Source organism: Equus caballus, chromosome 8 (assembly GCF_041296265.1).
Source record: "Equus caballus isolate H_3958 breed thoroughbred chromosome 8, TB-T2T, whole genome shotgun sequence".
NCBI lineage: Eukaryota > Metazoa > Chordata > Mammalia > Perissodactyla > Equidae > Equus > Equus caballus.
The window spans coordinates 83,516,596-83,535,554 of NC_091691.1; the positions used below are offsets into that span (position 1 = coordinate 83,516,596).

The 18,959-nt window shown below is 43.1% G+C and overlaps 1 protein-coding gene across 3 annotated transcripts in view; it reads right to left on the bottom strand.

Moving 5' to 3' along the window:
- Window positions 1-18,959, bottom strand: part of ATP8B1 (ATPase phospholipid transporting 8B1) — a 111,532-nt gene that overhangs the window by 85,580 nt on the left and 6,993 nt on the right. Inside the window, exons 2-3 of one of the 3 annotated variants that reach the window (XM_070275741.1) lie at window positions 10,208-10,314; window positions 10,089-10,122 (exon numbers count right to left, since the gene is read on the bottom strand). The exons of the other annotated variants lie outside the window; for them this stretch is intronic. The gene's annotated coding sequence lies outside the window, so the exon portion shown is untranslated. The remainder of the gene's footprint in view (window positions 1-10,088; window positions 10,123-10,207; window positions 10,315-18,959) is intronic. 3 annotated transcript variants of the gene reach the window in all.

Consider the following 18,959-nt stretch of genomic DNA (forward strand, 5'->3'; position numbering starts at 1 on the left):
GCCTTACAAGAGTTAAGAGGAATCATAAGGAACAAGCCTCCTAAAATGTAAAATTCCACCATTTCCTCTATTAACCCAAAAATCAACATGATAAACAAATTAGTTATATAAAGTATATAAAGATATATAGAGATATATAAAGACATAAAGCATATATAGTATATGAAGTACGTAGTATATAAGTCGCCACAGTATCCAGAGAGACACAGAATATGAGCCGCATCCCCCATGCTTGCCGTCCGTGCAGCAGCAGTGGCAAAGACACACCTCACCACAATTTGGTTGACCGGTGCTAGGAGAACCCAGAGGACACAGCAGTCAACTATACTCAATGAGCAGGGACTTCAGGGAAGGACAGAGAGGGCAAGGATGTTACTTAATTGGGCCTTAAAGGTTGATTCGGGCTGTGATCAGGTTGGGAGATGGCAAGTAAGAGAGAAAGACACTTTGGGAGAGGAAACCACAGGAGCGAGGTTCTGAAGCACAAAGGGACACAGGATTAGTTTCGTTACTAAAGCACAGGCAGGCGCAGGAAGAAGACGGTTGGGAGAGGAGGCTGGAGAGGTGGCCTGAGGCAAAGTTGTCAAGCCCTCGCAGGTCAGAGGCACTTGGAATTTGTGTGCTCCGCAAGCAGGGGCCATTAGAGGCTTTTCATGCTTTGAATAAATGTCTCTGGGCTTTATGACAGGTACCCAGTTAGCTGCCGGTAAGCAAGACATGGCTCCTGTCCTTCTTAAGTTTGGGGATTGACAGACACGACTGCGGCCCAAGTATTTACACTGTGACAGAGAAGTAAGGGGGAAAATGAGGACATGGAGACTAGGAAAGGGGCAGGGAAGACTGAAGTGAGGTTGACCCTGGGGTTTGAAGCATAAGCAGAGTGAGGGAGGAGAGAGAGCATTATTCTAGGAGCTCTCTCTGCAAAGAGCCTGGGGCCTCTGCAACAGGAACTAGCCTAATCAGATCTGCATTTTAGAAATGATGACCCTGACCAGGGCTCCAGAGAACGATGGTATCAATCTGTGGCCAAGACAAGATTGCAGGAAGTTCCTACGGTCCTCTGGCCTGCAGATGATGAAGACAGAGGAAAGGCAGTGCAGGCGGAGAGGGGGCTCATGGAAGACCTTGTAGAGGGAGAAGCAACAGCTTTCACAACTCATCTGACTGGGGCAAACGGGTCTGGGAGGAAAAACATCAAGGAAGACGCCAGCCTTCTAGCTTGGGTGATGGCTGTGACTTCCCTGCTCAAAACCCTGCTACGGATTCTCATTCCTCTCAGAGCAAAACCCAATGTCTGCCTGCTATTTTACCTCTCGGCCTCACCTCCACCACCCTCACGCCCTCTGCTCCAGCCACATGGGCCCCTCCCTGGTTCTGGAACCCCCTGGGGGCCAGGCTGTGTCTGTTCTCTGGGCCTGGAACACTCTCTCCAGTAACCACAAGGCTCAGCCCCTCATCGCATCATAGCTCAATGTCACCTTTTTAGGAGACCTGCCCAACTACCACTGAATTTAAACTGTGCAGTTCCCACCTTCCTGATGCCTCTTTTCCTCCTTTATACCGTTTTCCATACCACTTCCCACCTTCTAACAGACTCTAAAATGTACTTGTGTACCGTCTGTCTCTTCCTAGCAGAATGTACACTCCCTGAGAGAAGGGATTTTTGTTTCTTTTGTTCAGATGGATCGCCAGCTCCTAGAGCAGAGCCTGACACACAGCAGGTATCTTAGATACATATTGATTGGATGAAAGGCCACATTACTAACAAGGCCTCCTCTAGTCATCCACATAAAACCATAAGTCTTCACCTCTGTCATCCGTACTCTTTACCCCCTCGTCCCCATTTATTTTTTCCATTGTATTTATCACCAACCAACAGACCTCATGTTAGTGTCCTTCTTCTCTGTCTCTCCCCACGAGAGTGTAAGCTCCCTGAGGGCAGGGGGCTTTTTCTCTTTTTCTCCCTGCTGTACCCAGAACATCTAGAACAGTGCCTGGCATATAGTAATACTCAAAGGTTTGGTAAGTGAGTGAAAGAGAGAAAGGGGGAGGAGGAATAAGGAGGAAGAGAGGGAGGGAGAAAGGAAAGAAGGAAAAAGGAAGGAAGGAATTAATTCTCACTTCATGTCATCAGGGTCACAGATAAGGGGCCTAAAATAAAGAAACATTAGTTGGTTCTCCTACATATAGAAAGAGATTCTGTCAGGGTGCAGTGAAATAAGTAAGCATTCACTTAGAATCTATCCACTCAACGTGTCACTTGAGTTAAAATAAAAGGGATTTTCTAGTAACGATGTCAGAACAAGAAATAGACAATACATTGGATTCTAGTCAAAGGAATCATGAGTCACCGACCATCAACCATCATCATTATTTGTAAGCTGCTTCTATGGGTCTCTGAACAATAAATGCAAGGGATTGGCCAATCTTGTTATTTGGCATAACAAGCCAGGTGAGCATACTGTATGACTCAATTTAGAGTCAACACTACTCCTTTAAGGAAACAAAACTAACATCTGTGTTCAACTGAATTCTGTCCAATTACTCTTTTGCCTCCCCTGCAACTTGTTTGGCATGCCGCCTGTAGTTTTAAAGGTAATGACTATATAACAAGAATACCAATTCAAATTCATAAGGCCCCTTTCTTCTAAGGCATTTATTAGTCTTCATATGTCATGTTAATTAGGTTTCCGCCATTCCTGAAAGTTATAGTTTAATCACCTGGTTTAATCACTTTCACCTTGCAGAAAGGAAATGGAGACATGAACAGATTACGATGTGTGGCAAAGGTCTCAGGACCAGCCGGGGAAGGAGTTAACTCTTCTGACAGCCTGGGACACCATCCACACAATTAACAACAGTTACCCAGAGACTCCACCACGAGGCCAACAGAAAGAAGTAGAAGAGCGAGAGGAAGCTTTGTACTTCCTTGTTCATATCTGTTCTCAGGACTCATTCCACGTCTGACCCAGAGTCATCTTAGTTTCCCAAAGGCGATTTGTTCCCAGAAGCAAATCACACACACCCACAAAATCTAATTTTTCACAATACGAGGGGTTCTTAGGGAGAAGTTAGTTGAAAATAAGGGAGGAGAAGGTTGGAACAACTGTCTGGGACGTTTTCTGATATGGAGAGTTATTTTCATCCCCTCTTCCCCAAAGATCAACATCATACTTCCTTGTGGATGCCTCGCAAAAGCAGCTCACCTGGACGTTGTAAACACTATCCTGCACAAAGGCAAGTGGGCAAACCAGATGGCCTCTCTAGGTCCCACTCCACCCCTATTATTATGCAACATGTAATCTTCCTCTCTCTCAAAGGTTTTTCAACTGTTTCCTCCAGTTAATTTCTTATCTATTAAGTCGAGAGCAGAATCCACTGGCAGAAATTTCATAAGTTTTCAATCTGTTGTGTATTGGCCATACTCCTGATTTCAAGTCAAGGTTGACAGTCAATTCCAATGCCATTTGTTATTTTGTTTCTTGGGGTTTTGGGGGGGAGGGTAGAAATATGTATGTTGACATTTATAAATGCAAAGACTATCTCTAGAAGGTTAATCAACAAAACTGGTAATGGCTGGTGCCTTTGGGGAGGGGAACTGGTACCGGGGTGAAAGAGAGCGGGGAGATTTACTTTACACTTTATATCCTTTCGTACCTTTTGAAGGTTGTACCATTTGCATGTATAACTTATTCTAAAAGTTAAATTAAAAAACAGGCAAAAATATGCGGGACAAAAACTGACACTTAGAAACTATTTTTGTTGGAGCCCTTCATCAGAAAACAATGATAACGATTCCCCATCTTGGCTTACCTGTGATGCTTGACAACTGAAGAGCTTACTAAATAGATGGTGAGCTCCCCGAAGGCAGGGGACACTTTAATTGTACCTTAAATCTTCGTCTTTGTCTTAGTTATCTTTTGCTGCATAACAAATCACCCCCAAATTTAGCAGTTTAAAACACAAGTATTATCTCAGTTGCAGTGGCTCAGGAACTTGGGTATGGCTCAGGGTCTCTCACAGGCTACAATCAAGGTGTCGGCCAGGGGGGCAGCCATCTGAAGGTTCACCTGGGAGCCTCTGCTCCCGAGCTCGCTCAGAGGGCTGTTGGAAGGATTCAGTTCCTCATGGGCTGTTGGCTGGAGGCCACCTTCACTTTTTTGCCATGCCTCTCTCTCCATACAGCAGCTCACATCATGGCAGTTGGCTTCTCTCACAGCAAGTCAAAGGAGGGTCTTTGGAAGTGACATCCCATCCCTTTTGCCATATCCTATTCATTGGAAGCACAGCACTAGGTCCAGCCTGAACTCAAGGAGAGAGGACACCCAGAAATAGAAGGCACAAATTCCTCTTAAAGAGAATCCCAAGACATTTTAGCAGGGTCTCCAATTTGGTCAGAAGTCATTTGAGACAGCTTTTATGGAACAAACATGAAAGGTCTAGCAGCAAAATGAAAACCAGAGAGACACAGCTTCACTCAAACCAGCTTCAAAGAATTATGAGCACTCACAGGGAGAGCTGGAAAACTCCCAGAAGGGGCAAAAATAAAATTCAAAACTAACTTTTAAAATCAAAGTTGGTACCAGAGATGGTCTAATGTTCACTTTTTTACTTTAGCAACACTGAATATGGTGTTTATATCGTATTTTGGGGGGATGATTATCAATTCTTGTGTTGTTCAAGTTTTTGCTAAATTCATTGTAAATCACTGTGAACATAAATTGTAGAGTTCAAAAGCTAAATAAATCAACTGACCTTGAAGCCCACATTTCTGATCCTCGTGTTTGATTTTGATGAATCTCAAATTCACAAGTTTGCATATGTAAAATTGCTTTAGAGATGTCAATAAATATAGAGAAATTTTTTAAAAATCCAAAGTTGGAAAAGGTAAAGCAAACAAGATCTTTTTTTATCTTTTACTTACTTGAGTAAATCCTTAAAAGGATTAAAATATATTCAACTTGTCAATGTTTTTAAAAGTCCTTTTAAGGGCTGGCCCCGTGGCCAACCAGCTAAGTTCACATGCTCCACTTCAGCAACCCAGGGTTCCACTGGTTCAGACCCTGGGTGTGGACATGGCATCACTCATCAAGCCATGCTGAGGCAGTGTCCCACATGCCACAACTGGAAGGACCCACAACTAAAAATACACAGCTTTGTACTGGGGGGCTTTGGGGAGAAGAAGAAAAAATATTAAAAAAAAAAAAAGTCCTTTTAAAATGAAAATGCCTAAGTTCACAAATACTCTAAACAGAACTGAAGGTTTTACAGGATTCACTCTATAAATGGCTCCCTGTGGCCTGGCTCCCAAGTCATTATGTGCAGGTGTAAGGAACATCCTGTTGTATGTTTACATATATTAACTGCTTCGGGAATTTAACAATTAGAAGAGCCAGATCTTATCATACTGCTAAACTATGGTAGGCTGGCTTCCAATTCAGGGCTGGGTTGAGGGGAGACCAGGAAAAATAAAACTTCTCGGAAGATGTGTCTGTGGGGGGAGAGTCAGCACGACATTGGGAATACGGATTTCCAGTAGTTCACATAACTACCGCGGGTCAGATGTGAGCAACCTCCAGAACAGCAAAAAGTGGGCCTTAAACACCCATTGGACCACTTCAAAATCACTTGGGGAACTTCAGAAGAGAAAAGGGGTAGGACACAGGAGTTTCTCCACTCTCAACCTCCTGACGTGAATTTGAGGCACAGCCGCCAGGATTGGGTGATCGGTCTAGAGTGAAGCATAAATATGAATTTCCATTCTTGCCAACAGGTGGGTTACTTTGACCATATTCTTTACTCTTTATTCTCAAGACTGTTTCACACCTGTCTGGAGAACTTTGTTGAGTTTCTGCAACACTACCAAGTAGTTAAAATCATAACACAGAGCCACCTATTCTAGAGCTATAAAGGGTGTTAGAGAAAAGTTCCAAACTCTTCATTTTTACAAAAGGAATCCAGAGCTCAGAAAGCTTAGGGGAGGTGAGAGTACTGGGCCCGTATTTAGCCTCCTCATACCCCAGTGGCCCCATCTGTAAAGTGGTGATTAACTTACTTCACCAAACAGTTACTGAATGCCCCCTGGATTATCGACCCTTGGGATGAGTAAGATCTGATGACCCTTTCCTCAAGGGGAGAGGAACCGTAACACGGATTATTACAGTTCAATATGGTCTGTGCCAGGAGAGGATGACGTGCCCCAGAGGTGGTGGGAGCTCAGAGAAGCCACACCTAACCCAGCCCGGTCCCTAACCCAGCCTGGGAAGCATTTGGGAGGGGCTCCAGGCCAGAAAAATGCTGCAGCTGAATCTTAAACAATAAGGAATTGTGTTCCCTGAAGACAGAGCAGAAGGGGCAAAGGTTCCCTGCCCTCTCTTTAGAATTCTTGTGAAAATAAGATACTGCATGTGAAGGTGCTTTGTAATCAGCAAACCACTACACAGATGTGAGCTGTGAGGCTATTAAGTGACTCGATCAAGGCCACCCACAGCTGAGGTATTACAGAATCCAGTCCCATCTTTGAGTTACACTACTACTCATTTATTTCAATCACTTCCCCCATATTCATATTTAGATATTTCCACAAACCTGAGTGAATTTTTGACACACTAAAAGACATCCCATAGAGGACAAACTCCAAGAGGGTCTACCTTCCAAGCAGTAGTTCTCTGCCTTAACCACGCATTAGACTCACCCCAGGTGTACCTCGGTTGGGTAATCAGAATCTCTGGGTGGGGGACTCAGGCATCAACATAGTTGATGCTCCCCAGGTGGTTCTAATTTGCAGCCAAGTTTGAGAACTTCATTTACTGCCAAGCTAAGAATGGACTGCACACTACCACACACAGGCAATTCCTCCGTCACCTCTGGCTTACACATCTTAAGGAAGGCTCCAGATAATGTGAAATCCATTTGTTTGAATCTGGACTGCAATATGGTTCTTTTAGGAAAAGAGATTTACCTTCTGAATGATGATTAGCCTAGATTAATACTAGTTTGTCTTTTCTGAAGATAACATAGGCTGATTGGGGGGGGGGGGGTGCCCAGAAGTACGACAGGTGGCAAAGAACAGACTGTCCCAGCTAAAAATGGTCTACAGAGAAATCATGAAATAATGTGCAGATTACAGGAGAGAGTGCGCCTAGATGAACACAGACATGGATAATATTTAAGTGGATTTATGTTTAACAAAAGTACTAACGTACTTATTTTGCTCCTTTGAAACTGATGGCAGACATTTAACAGGCTGGACGCACGTGGCTCAAAAACAACTCTTTTGATGTTTCTACTTCCTTTAAAAAGACAGGAAAGCCCATGTAAAATAAGAACCTTAACACCTGGTAGATGCTGCCTAATATGAAACCATAAAATGCTTCTTTTTAGTGATTCACAAGAAAAGAAAGTCTAAAAATTAAGTATTGGAGAGAACACAGAAGTCATCTCTTCTACCATTTATCAAAGGGCACATGATGACAGAGCTGTGGCTGGTTCAACAATCTATTTGGGCTTCCCCATCCTGTGTTCTTGCTGCTCAAAGTGAGGTCTGCAGACCAGCTGCCTCTGCATCATCTAGAGCTTGTGCGAACTGCAGAAGTTCACCACCCACCAAACCCAGAATCTACATTTTAGCAAGATTCCCCAGGAAATTCACATGCAGATTAATGTTTGAGAAGCCAGTAGTGTACACTGTGGAAGAAGCCACTTTCTGGGTGGTCCATGGCATCCATGTGTGGGCCATGATCAGAGGCTAGATTTTCTTCAGGATCCATTTAATGGCAAGTATTCCCCCCCCCACCCCAATTGGAACTTTTTATTATTTCCCAAGCCTGAGGAACCCCAAATCATTCATCAAGATTGCCCTCCAATGTAACCTCTTCTTGGGCAGCTTCCTGAACGCCTGAGTAACTTCCTCCTCTGTGCTCCCATAGCCTCACATTTTATACTTCCCTCCCTCACCGCTTCAGGCTAGTCTCCATTCATTCACACACCCAGGCAGCAAGGACTCCCACCACCATTCCCCTCACAGTAATCAGACAAGCTTCAGCCATTCTGTCAGCCACCGAGCTGTAGTAAGCAGGACAGACACCATCCCTCCCTCCTAGGAAGCTTCTAGGCTCATGGAGCAGCACACCAAGAATCCTGCAAATAAATAAAGATTTACACTATAATGAGTACAGGAAAAAGAGCAGAGGGCATACCTTGGCAGAGACCTACTTTAATTAGGATGGTCGGAGAATGCGCTGAGGAAATAACACTTGAGTTGAAAAGCAAAAGATAAGCAGGAGTCATTCAGGGCATTTCTCGTCATTCAGAGCTTTCCAGAGAAGAAAGCAACAGATGTGGAAGTCCTGGGACAGGAAAGGGCTTGTCATGCTCCAGAAACTGAAGTAGGAGAAGAATGAAACTGCAGGAAGGAAGCAGGGGTTGGGGCAGGCTGGGCCTGGCGAGCCATGGAAAGGAGGTAAATGTTGTTATAACTGCAATGGTGAACTAAGAAAAGGTTTTGCAGCTGGATGTGGATGTGCTCCAGGATCTGACTGGCTGCCCTTGGTCGGGGGGCACAGGGTGGAAATGCAGACATCAGTTAGGAGGCTCCTAGGATGGTCCAGGAGAGAGACGGTGGTGGCTTGAACTAAGGGGGTGGCAGTGGAGACAATCAGACGAACTCAAGATCTTCTGGAGGAAGAAGCAACAGATCTTGGACCAGGATTGGAGATGGAGGTGGGGGTGGTGCAGAATGGGAGAGACAGGGGTCCCTGCTCAGGTCCAGGTTTCTGGTTTAAGCACCAGCCGGAGAAAAGTCATCTTCTAAACTGGCTGGGATTCGGTGCTGCATGTGCTGTGTCCAGAGTGCTCCGGAGATACACAAGTGGAGCTAACAGGCTGGCAGGGAGAAAAAGCCGGCCGCCATGTAAATCCAGCAGGGACTGGTGTACATGGAGGGCATTTAAAGGCACAGAAATGGAGAGTACCTCATGGAGTGAGAATTGTACCTGGGACTGAGTCCTGAGGAACGCCAGCATTTTGAGATGATTCCTGCCCGTTGTTTAGGTCAGGATTTCTCAACCTCAGCACTATTGACTCCTTGGGTGGGATACTTCTTTGCTGTGGGGGCTGTCCCATGCATTGCAGGATGTTTCACAGCATCCCTGGCCTCTATCACTAAATGCTAGTAGCACTTGCTGAGTTGTGACAACCTAAAATGTCCCCTGGGGGCCAAAATCACCCCTGCTTGATTAGATTGGGGATTCTTCTGCAGTCTTTTTAATAAATCTGGTGCCTGTCTTCTGTCTCAAAAAGCTCACAACCAACTGAGGGCAAGAGTTCCATAAATCATTTCAATTTTCTCATGTTCTGGCCTTATGGACAAGCACCTAAAATTGACTGAATAAAACAAGACATAGTATTAAGCTTGACTTTGCTCCATCTAATAGGAAACAACTGTAGTTATACTAACCCCAAAATACTCGCAAGAGCCTGAAAACTCTTCATCTTGATTGTCTTTTGACAATAACATAAACCAAACCAGAACAGTGAATATAGGTCTTAGCGGCTTTTCCCTTTATGTAAATATTTTATAGCTCAGAGTTACAGAATGGCCTATAAATTTCCAAGCATCATTAGCAAAAAGATTATAATCTGGACTAAGATGTCACAAGAGTCCACTTTTCCCAAAAAGGAGCTAACTAAAAATCCCGGGTATTTTGTGGCATTTGCAAAGGATGGCAATATAATACGTGCCAAAAGGTGATGCAAAAATCTTAAAATATCTGTTTTTGTTTGTGACCATTTTACTAAGTAATAAGGTCCAAGAACTTGGTTATTCTCCCCTGGCATCTTAACGAAGGAATGAAAGCCATCAAGTTCACTTGATCAGGCCACAGTGGGTTCTCTTTATCCCAGGGTCACTACAAAAACAACCAACTTCAACAACACCCCTCAGAGAACATCTTTGAATAATGGCAGCTAATGCCAGTGACTGTAAGTGTGCAAGGAGGCATGCTTCTGACTTCACTACTTAATATGCAACTGCAGAACAGCCATGACAGTTTAAGCACTGTGCTGGAAGCTGGGCCATATTAATGAACCTGAACCAGGTGCTCTTCTCATCAAGGTGACAGCCTAGTGAGAGAGACAAAAAGACCAGCAATTACAATACAGCTCAGGGATGGCACACCCCTGGGCCCACATCTGTTCAGCTTCTCACCTGCTTCAGGTGATGTCCCTGAGGAATCCTAACACACCCTTCTCTGCCATGGCTGCCATGATCTCAGAATCCCATGCATCAAAACCTCTAGGCCAGTGGTCCTCAACCTGGAGCAGGCGAAAGAATCATCTGGAAGTTTTGTTCAGACACAGATTGCTGGGTCCTACTTCGCAAGTTTCAGATTCAGTAAGGCTGGGTGGGGCCCCCAGTTGTGCTGATGTTGCTGTTTCTGGTACCATACTTTGAAAACCAGTGTCTAGGCATCTACGACAAATCGAGCCGAGTTGGCATAGGAAATAAAAGCTAGCTACCATCTCTGGGATGGAATGATCTGAGCTGGGACAGGAATGTACAGAGAGCAACCAGAACAAAGGAGGGGCCCCTCACTTCGACCTGGGAGGGGGAAGGCTCAGGAAGTCTTCCAGGGGGAAGTAGTACCTGGTCAGCACGGGGCAGGGCAGGGGGAGGGTAGAAGAACACAGTACACGCAGAGACCCTGAGACAGAGGGAGAGTGCTCTGTCCCAGTAGAATTCTAGGAGGGAAATGGCATTTGACATCAGGTAAAGTTAGTAGAAGCAACTGCACCATTAACCTCAGGAATGAAAACATTCCTTTTCTACTGAAAGCATTTTAATGATCAAATGTTTCATTGTCATCCTTTTGCATTGAATGCTTTCCTCCTTAAACAACATCTTGTGCTTTAAAAGAGTCTATCACAATGTCCACATTATGAAATACTAATAACCCCGCCGTTTTAATACCACTGCTAAGGCCGCAAACGGAGGATGCTCAGAGTTAGTCTAAAGATAGTGCCTGCAACAGTCCAGGAAACAAGCAAAGAAATAGACTAAAAATCTCAGGATCACCTTTTAAGTGGAGACCAACTGGGGCAGAGGTAGGGGAGGGAAGGAGCCAGTAATTTAACTCAAACAGGGATGTTAGAGCTGGAAATTTTGCTGGATATCTTCTAATCTAAGCCCCTCCATTTCAATAATGAAATGCAGTCATCCAAATAAAGGTTCGTGAAAACTAGGAAATCCTCAAAAAACATCAAAGGGAATTTTTTTTAAAAAATCAAGATTTGCTTAAGTACAAAGGAAAGATATTATCATCTTTGTCCAGTAAGAGAGGTTAAAATATAGCGCGATACGGAAGATAACACTGACTTTGAAGATGTTGGGACAGAAAAATGATCCCTAACAAAACTTAGAGCTCAGTCAGACAAATTCTAAAGTATTGGACAGACAAGGACTGTCCCACAGGACGCTAGAACAGAAATATTATTTAAAATATTTGAAGTATTCAAATATAAAATTTTGAAGACAATAAACTTTGTGATTATTAACTTCCAAGGGTACTCTGGACAGGAAACAATTGCACAATGCCATAGACAATGTAGCAAACAAAATTTTACTAGCAAATAAAATGTACTCAGTTCTTGCAATGATGGCCAACCTTTACATTCCCTCAGTTCTGTGCCAAGTGCAATTAAAGCCATATTACGCTTCCTGATTTCCTTATGACACACTGCAAAGGAAACTGTATATAAGAAAACATAACTTCATCTGATAAAATGGAGGCATCTAGAAGCTGGGTGGCACGGGGCACACTATGGATTTCCTCTTGTTCTTCTGGCTTGGTCCTGCCATGAGCTTCTTTTTCCAAACTGATTTTCAATGCCTTATTGATTGCACAGCTTTACTGATTTTCAACTTTAAAAAAAGAGTCTCTTCATTTAAAAATGCTATTAATTATGTCAGTGGTAAGGTACACAAATGTTGATAGTATTTGATTTTTCTGAAGATTTAAAATTTCTCAAAACAGAAAAAAAATCATTTAAAATAAAAAGGCCTCATTTGATATTTTATAAATCTTCTAAAGGGATCTGTAGTATTCACTGCACAGACATAAAAATACTTTATAAAAGTGAGTATGGAATGAACAAAACAGAACCTACTGTATATATCTGCCATCAGAAAAGCGTATGTTTCTTTTTTTCTTTGTGTGAAAACCGTAACTGCCTCGTACTTTAGCTAGAAGTGGTTTTGTCCAATTCCCCGACTAAATATTAAATATCTGAAGGGCAAGGACTATTTCTAACACAGCTGTAGTTCCCTAAATCCAGTATTAAAAGTGAAATTAATGACCTTCCAAGTGGTCATCAAGGAGATGGTCTGTTTTAATCATTCATTCAACACAGACTTGTTGAGTTTCTACTGTGTGCTAAGGAATATGGTCAGCACTGGCTGCACAGAGTAAGTGTATATTCCAAAAGAAACAGAAAGAACTCCCCAAAATACAGAATACGCACTATCCAGATTGAGGTCTACTCATATGGGAGGTGTCCACTGGGACAGCTACACTTTAAGCATTAGGATTTCAAAAATCCCAGTAAGCATCACTGTTATTAAGACAACGCCTCACCTCGGAAGAAACTGAGCTTGCTACTTCAAAATGTTGGATGCCAATTCTTCTCAAATACTACCTACAACATCATATGGAATGCACAGGGAGTCTATCCACGACTGCCAATGCAGCATGTGTCCCACTGTCTTCTCAACCTACAATGCTTCACATTATTTCCGCCATGTCACTTTTTAAAATTGGACTCTAATGACAGATGAGACCACAGAGTCATGGAATTACATCAGGAAGACACCCTATAAAACATCAGGACCATGATTTGAAACACAAAGAAATGGGAGCTTAGAAAACTAACTGAGCACCGAATTGGGAGTTGGGAAGACTGCCCCAGGCCAGTTCTGACTACTGACCACTCACTCCCCAAACCTTGCTTTTCCTTGGGTTTCTCATCTGTTCCATGGGGATAATGCCTGCCCTATTAACCCCCAGATGAGAAGATTTTAAAACCACGAAGAGGTCTAAAAACATGAAGCATTGTTTTTACTAGCCAAGGTCAAAGAACTGGCCAGTGACTTGGCCAGATCGGACATCTCCTGAACCCATGGCCTGTTCCCAAATACCAGGCTGCTGTTTATTACAAATAATGAACATTCATTAAAGACCAGGAAAATAACATAACACAGCCATTTTGAAAGACTAGGAAGGAAAAAAAAAAAAAAAATCAATCCTCCTCCTACCCCCATCCCCAAATTTTTAAAAATGCACGGAAGATCCAGGAGTTGTCAAACGGAGCGTGAACATACAGGTAGTTCTCAAATTACAAATTCTGGGTGGTGCTGCCAAATAAAATAGAAGACACAGTTAAATTTGAGTTTTAGATAAACAATAAATAATTTTTAGCGTATTACACGGGACATACTTATGTTAAAAAAAATTGTTGTTTATCTGCGATTCAAATTTAGCTGTATGCCCTTTACTTTTATTTGCTAACTTATTTCTGGGTCATTTGTATTCCTTTTCTGACCATCAGTTGTGAGGTACTGGAAAGAACACTCACCTTGGGATTCTAGAAACCTGAGTTCAATTTCTGGTTTTGTCCATTCCTAGTTCTGAGACCTCAGGCAAGTCAGAGTTCCCTCACTTGGCAAAAAGAGGCCAATAAATACATCCCCTACAGGACTGAGTGAGTAAATACTACATGTGGAAGTTCAGCACTTTGCCAACAAGGGCAACACCATTTTGTCATACCACCTTTTAGAGAGACACACTATTAGAAGGAGTGATTTGGTTTTTAGAAGAGGCCACATCAGACAATTTAAATACTCTATTTTTCCCTGAGAAATTCCCTGACTTTAGCGAGTTCCCCTTAAATACAAATTGGCGCTTTCCTGCATCTGATAAACATTTTGAGCTGTGTATTACGGTCCTGCCTTCTAGACAACGCTGCATCAGCCTTTCACCGTCATCGTCCATCCACAAAGCTAGGCATGTTCAAACTTAAATGCTTTATTGCTCAAAAAATAGCTGAGTGTATGATTTCACGAAAATTAGAATTAAAAGGCTGACCTTAAGGATAGGAAGCACTGGTTTCATCAGCTTTCCCAATGTCCCTGTGGAGTTCCTCAAACCAACTGGACGGTGCCACTTCCCAAGGCTCCACGTGTCCAGCCGAGACTTCTGAATCTATCAAAGCTTGACCTCTAGCCACTCCTGGGTGTCCCAGCAACTGGAACTTAACGTGACCAAAGCAAATTCTTAATCTTCCAGTCTGCTCCTCTGTCTCTGACACCATTATCTCCAGTTACTTCTGTTAGAAATCTGAGAATCATCTGACACGTCCCTTCTGTGAAGTTCTCAAATCTAACCCATCACCAACATCAGGATTCCACATCTAAAATGCAGCTCCTACCCCCCAATTCTCATCTCCACTCCTGTCATCTTGACCCAAGCCTCGTTCATCTCTCTCACCGACCCTACAGCAGCCTCCTAACTGGTCCTCTGCCCCCCAACTCATTCTCCATATCGTAACCTGAGTTATCAGCTGAAATCAGAAATCAAATCACGTGACTCTGCTTAAAACTACATTAATGCCTCTCTATCAGCTTGGTTGCTGCCCACCTCATCACATGCTTCTTGGCCCCATCATCACTTCCCCCCAGCTATTCTGGCCTTCTCACAGTTCCTAGAACACAGCACTAAGCTCTCATGACAGGGTCTTTGCACATGCTGTTCCCATTGGCTGGACCAGGGGAAGCCTTGACTGATGCCTTCTCATCCTTCAAGTCCCAACTTAAGTACAATCTCCTCCAAGAGACCCTCCTGCACTGATTCTTCTATTGTGGTAAAATATATATAAACCTTACTCTTTTAACCATTTTTAAGGGTACAGTGATATTACGTACATTCACATTATTGTACAACCATCACCACCATCCATCTCCAGAACTTTTTCATCATCTCAAACTGAAACTGTACACATTAAACAATAACTCCCCATTCCCCCGCCTCTCAGCTTCTAGTACCTACTGTTCTCCTTTCTTTCTGTAAACTTGACCACTCTAGATACCTCATATAAATGGAATTATACAATATTCGTCCTTTTGTATCTGGCTTATTTCACTTAACATAATGCGTTCAACGTTCATCCATGTTGTAACATGGATCAGAATTTCATTCCTTTTTAAGACTGAATAATATTCCATTGTCTAGATATACCACATTTTATTTAGCCATTCATCCATCAATGGCCATTTGGGTTCCTCTGGGGCCATTTTAAAGTAGGCCCTCATTATTCTCTTAGTAATGCCTTATTTTCCTTTAAACACTTATCATAGATTGTAATTCTAATATCAGTTTGTTTCATATCTCTTTTATTCAATATTTTGTTTACTATCTACTCCTGCCACCCCACCCCCAGCAATCCTGTAAGCTCCACAAGGGGGAGGACTGTGTCTTTTGTTCATCCCTGTATTAACCACCAGTACCTGGCACGGGGCCTGGAGTTAGAGGGTATTTAATAAATAATTGTTGAGGGGTCGGCCCTGTGGCCGAGTAGTTAAGTTCGCACGTTCCGCTTTGGCGGCCCAGGGTTTCACGGGTTTGGATCCTGGGCACGGACATGGCACCGCTTATCAGGCCATGTTGAGGTGGCATCCCACATGCCAAAATAGAAGAACCCATAACTAAAATGTGCAACTATGTACTGGGGGGATTTGGGGAGAAAAAGCAGGAAAAAAATAAAATAAAAAGATTGGCAACAGTTGTTAGCTCAGGTGCCAATCCTTAAAAAAAAATAAATAATTGTTGAATCATTGAATGAAAGAAAATCATTAGGCCACCACAAAGCCACTAGTCTTTAGATTCATTCACAAATTCTACACACTTTGCATTCAACTGTGAAAGACAACAAACTAATGCACACATATACCCACACACATATTTAGCTCTCTGGACACAAGCAATTCCTTTTATAACATGTAAGTCTATCTATTTTTGATTAATACACATTTCCATTTCCTATGTTCTTTTCAAGAATGCAACACGTGCAAAAGTAACTTATATTGAGCAATATAAGGAAATTAAGTATTAATAAACGCTACACCATGGATGATTATGCTAAGCAAAACAAGTGGATCACGAAAGAACATATGTTGTATGATTCCATTTATATAAAATGTACAGATAGGCAAATACATAGAGTCAGAAAGTAGATTAGAGGTTGCCAGGAGCTGGGGGGAGAGGGGAATACAAGTGACAGTTAAGGATACAGGATTTCTCTTTTGGAGTGACGAAAAGATTCTAAAATAGATTGTGGTGATGGTTTTAGAACTCTGTAAATATACTAAAAACCACTGACTTGTACACTTTAAAAGGATGAATTGTATCGTACATGAGTTATATCTCAATAAAGCCGTTTTAAAAAAAGAAAACGTATATGTATGGAGATGGAGGGGGCCGCCTCTATTCGAGGGTTGGGAAGAGCTTGCCTTCCCAGTTAGGCAGCACACAGCAAGGAGGAGGGAAGCGAGCAGGCCCTTGGCAGCAGCCCTGGGGCAGCAGCCTGTTTTCTCTCGCGGCAGACGCCTCCTTGCCCCACATACCCTGTGGATTACAGACCATCTTCCTTCCAATACAAGTAAAGCCCTCACCTTCACCAAACCGTCTCTTTCTGACACCCCTCCCCTCCCCGCCAAAGTGGGAAGACATGCTCTGATGATAAAAAAAGTTCTATGAACCAAAACCTTATACAAATATGCATATTTCTGAAGAGCCTCTTTATAACTGATTATGCGGGATCTGAACACAGCCCATTGAATTTACAGTTCTGAAACTCAGATTTCCATTTGCAACCCAGGCTCTGCCAAGAAAGTTATCTTTGGCTCCTCTCTCTCCCACACCCCATATCCAATCTGTCCGGAAATCCTGTTGGCTCTACCTTTAAAATATATCCACAACCTTCTCTCCCTCAGACATCTCATCCTGAGCCAAGCCTCCATCATGGCTCACCTGGTTTACCCTCCTAACTGGTCTCCCTCCCTAGGAGCCCTCCCCAAGCCTGGTCGCCACACAGGAGCCAGAATGACCCTTTTGAAAGGCAAGTCAGATCACAGATCACGCTTCTCCAATGGTAACGTCATACACCAACTCCCCACCCATCTTCCACAAAGTCAAAGCCAAAGTTCTTCCATGCCCAAGAAGCCCTGCACGAGGGGCCCCTCTTACCTGCTCTCATCTTCTCCCCCTCTCTCCTGCCCTCCCCACTCACAGGTTTGAGGAACAGTCGACTACCTGCTCATCAGACTGCATCAGATGAGCCAGGCACCTGCACCGAGTCATATGTCCCCTCTGCCTAGGACATTCTTCCCCCAGATCTTCATGATTCACCCTCTTCCTGCTGAGTCTTTGCTCAAACATCGCTTTCTCCACTCCGCAATTGCATCTTGCTCCCTTGCCCCCCCACCCCAATTTCCTTTACCCTGCTCACCTCTTTTTATCCCCTGTAGCACTCATCTTCAAACATACCATAAAATTTACCTAAAATTTACCTACTTATTATCTTTACCAAACACTGTCTCTCTCCTCTCTCTATGGGCTCCTTGAGGACAGGCTCTTTATTTACTTGATTCGCCGACAGATGCAAAGTGCCAGGCACACGGGATGTGCTCCGTAAGTATCTGTTGGCTGGCTGGATGGATGGATGAGGTTCTGTTTGTTTCAGCCTTTGAAGGCTAAGAAGAGAGTCCACTCTGTGGAATGACTGAGGAGACAGGAAGTTCCCTAGCAGAAGCCATGAGTTTATTTCTTTGGCCATTCAAGCTAGAACTCAAGAAATGAGACCAATAGTTAACTAAGAATACAGGGCCTGAGAAAACTTTCTTCAGCTTTAAAAAGAGTGTTGGTTTGAGCAACCGCAAAGATCCAGGACACATTCGATGCTACCTACGTCACCACTCACACAGTCTGAGGTTCTCAAATTGACCTTGGAGAATTTTCACCTTATTTCTCAATGTAAAGGGGGAAGCTCAAGACTGAAAAAAAAATTGTAAACAATCTTAATCAAGCTGAACCAGACAAATAAAGTATCAAAACTCTGAGAGATTACCCATGTTAGCCCCAATATCTTTTTTGTGGCTGTGACTGGCATAGGGAAGGAAGGAATAATACCCAAGAATGGTGGTATTTGAGGTTAGTTTGAAGCTTTTGTTTTTTCCATAAAAAAAAATCTTGCTTTTTAAATACACAAATCCTTATTTTGGCTAATTTTCAGGGCACAGTATAAGCATAAACTCATATGATAGTCTATTGCTCTCTAGAAAATATAGATTAAGATGTCTTTAACCTAGTAGGCTGACATCTAATCATTATAGAAAAGCTTCTGGTTTGGGGGGGGGTTTAAGATTTTTTTTTATTTCCATTTTTTCTTCTTCTCCCCAAATCCCCCGAGTACACAGTTGTATATATTTAGAGGTAGGTCCTTCTAGTTGTGGCATGCGGGACACCACCTCAGCATGGCCTGATGAGTGGTGCCATGTCCGCGCCCAGGATCCGAACCAGTGAGACCCTGGGCCACGGAAGTGGAGCGCATCAACTTAACCAGTCAGCCACGGCGTCGGCCCCCAAGGCTTCTGGTTTTCATCCTGCCACACAAATAAGCACATTATTACACAGGGGCAATATTTGATAATTCCACCATTCTACAGTCTATAACTGATTTTTGGCCGTGAAGTTTATTTTGAAAACCATGGATTCTACCCTGAGGTAGAAAACAATCTGACTTTTAAGTATTCAATTTTTCAAACACTTAAATATCAGTTTTAAATATCATCACAGTCTATTTAAATATCATCACATTTTAACCCTCCCTCCAACAAGAACAACAAAATTTTC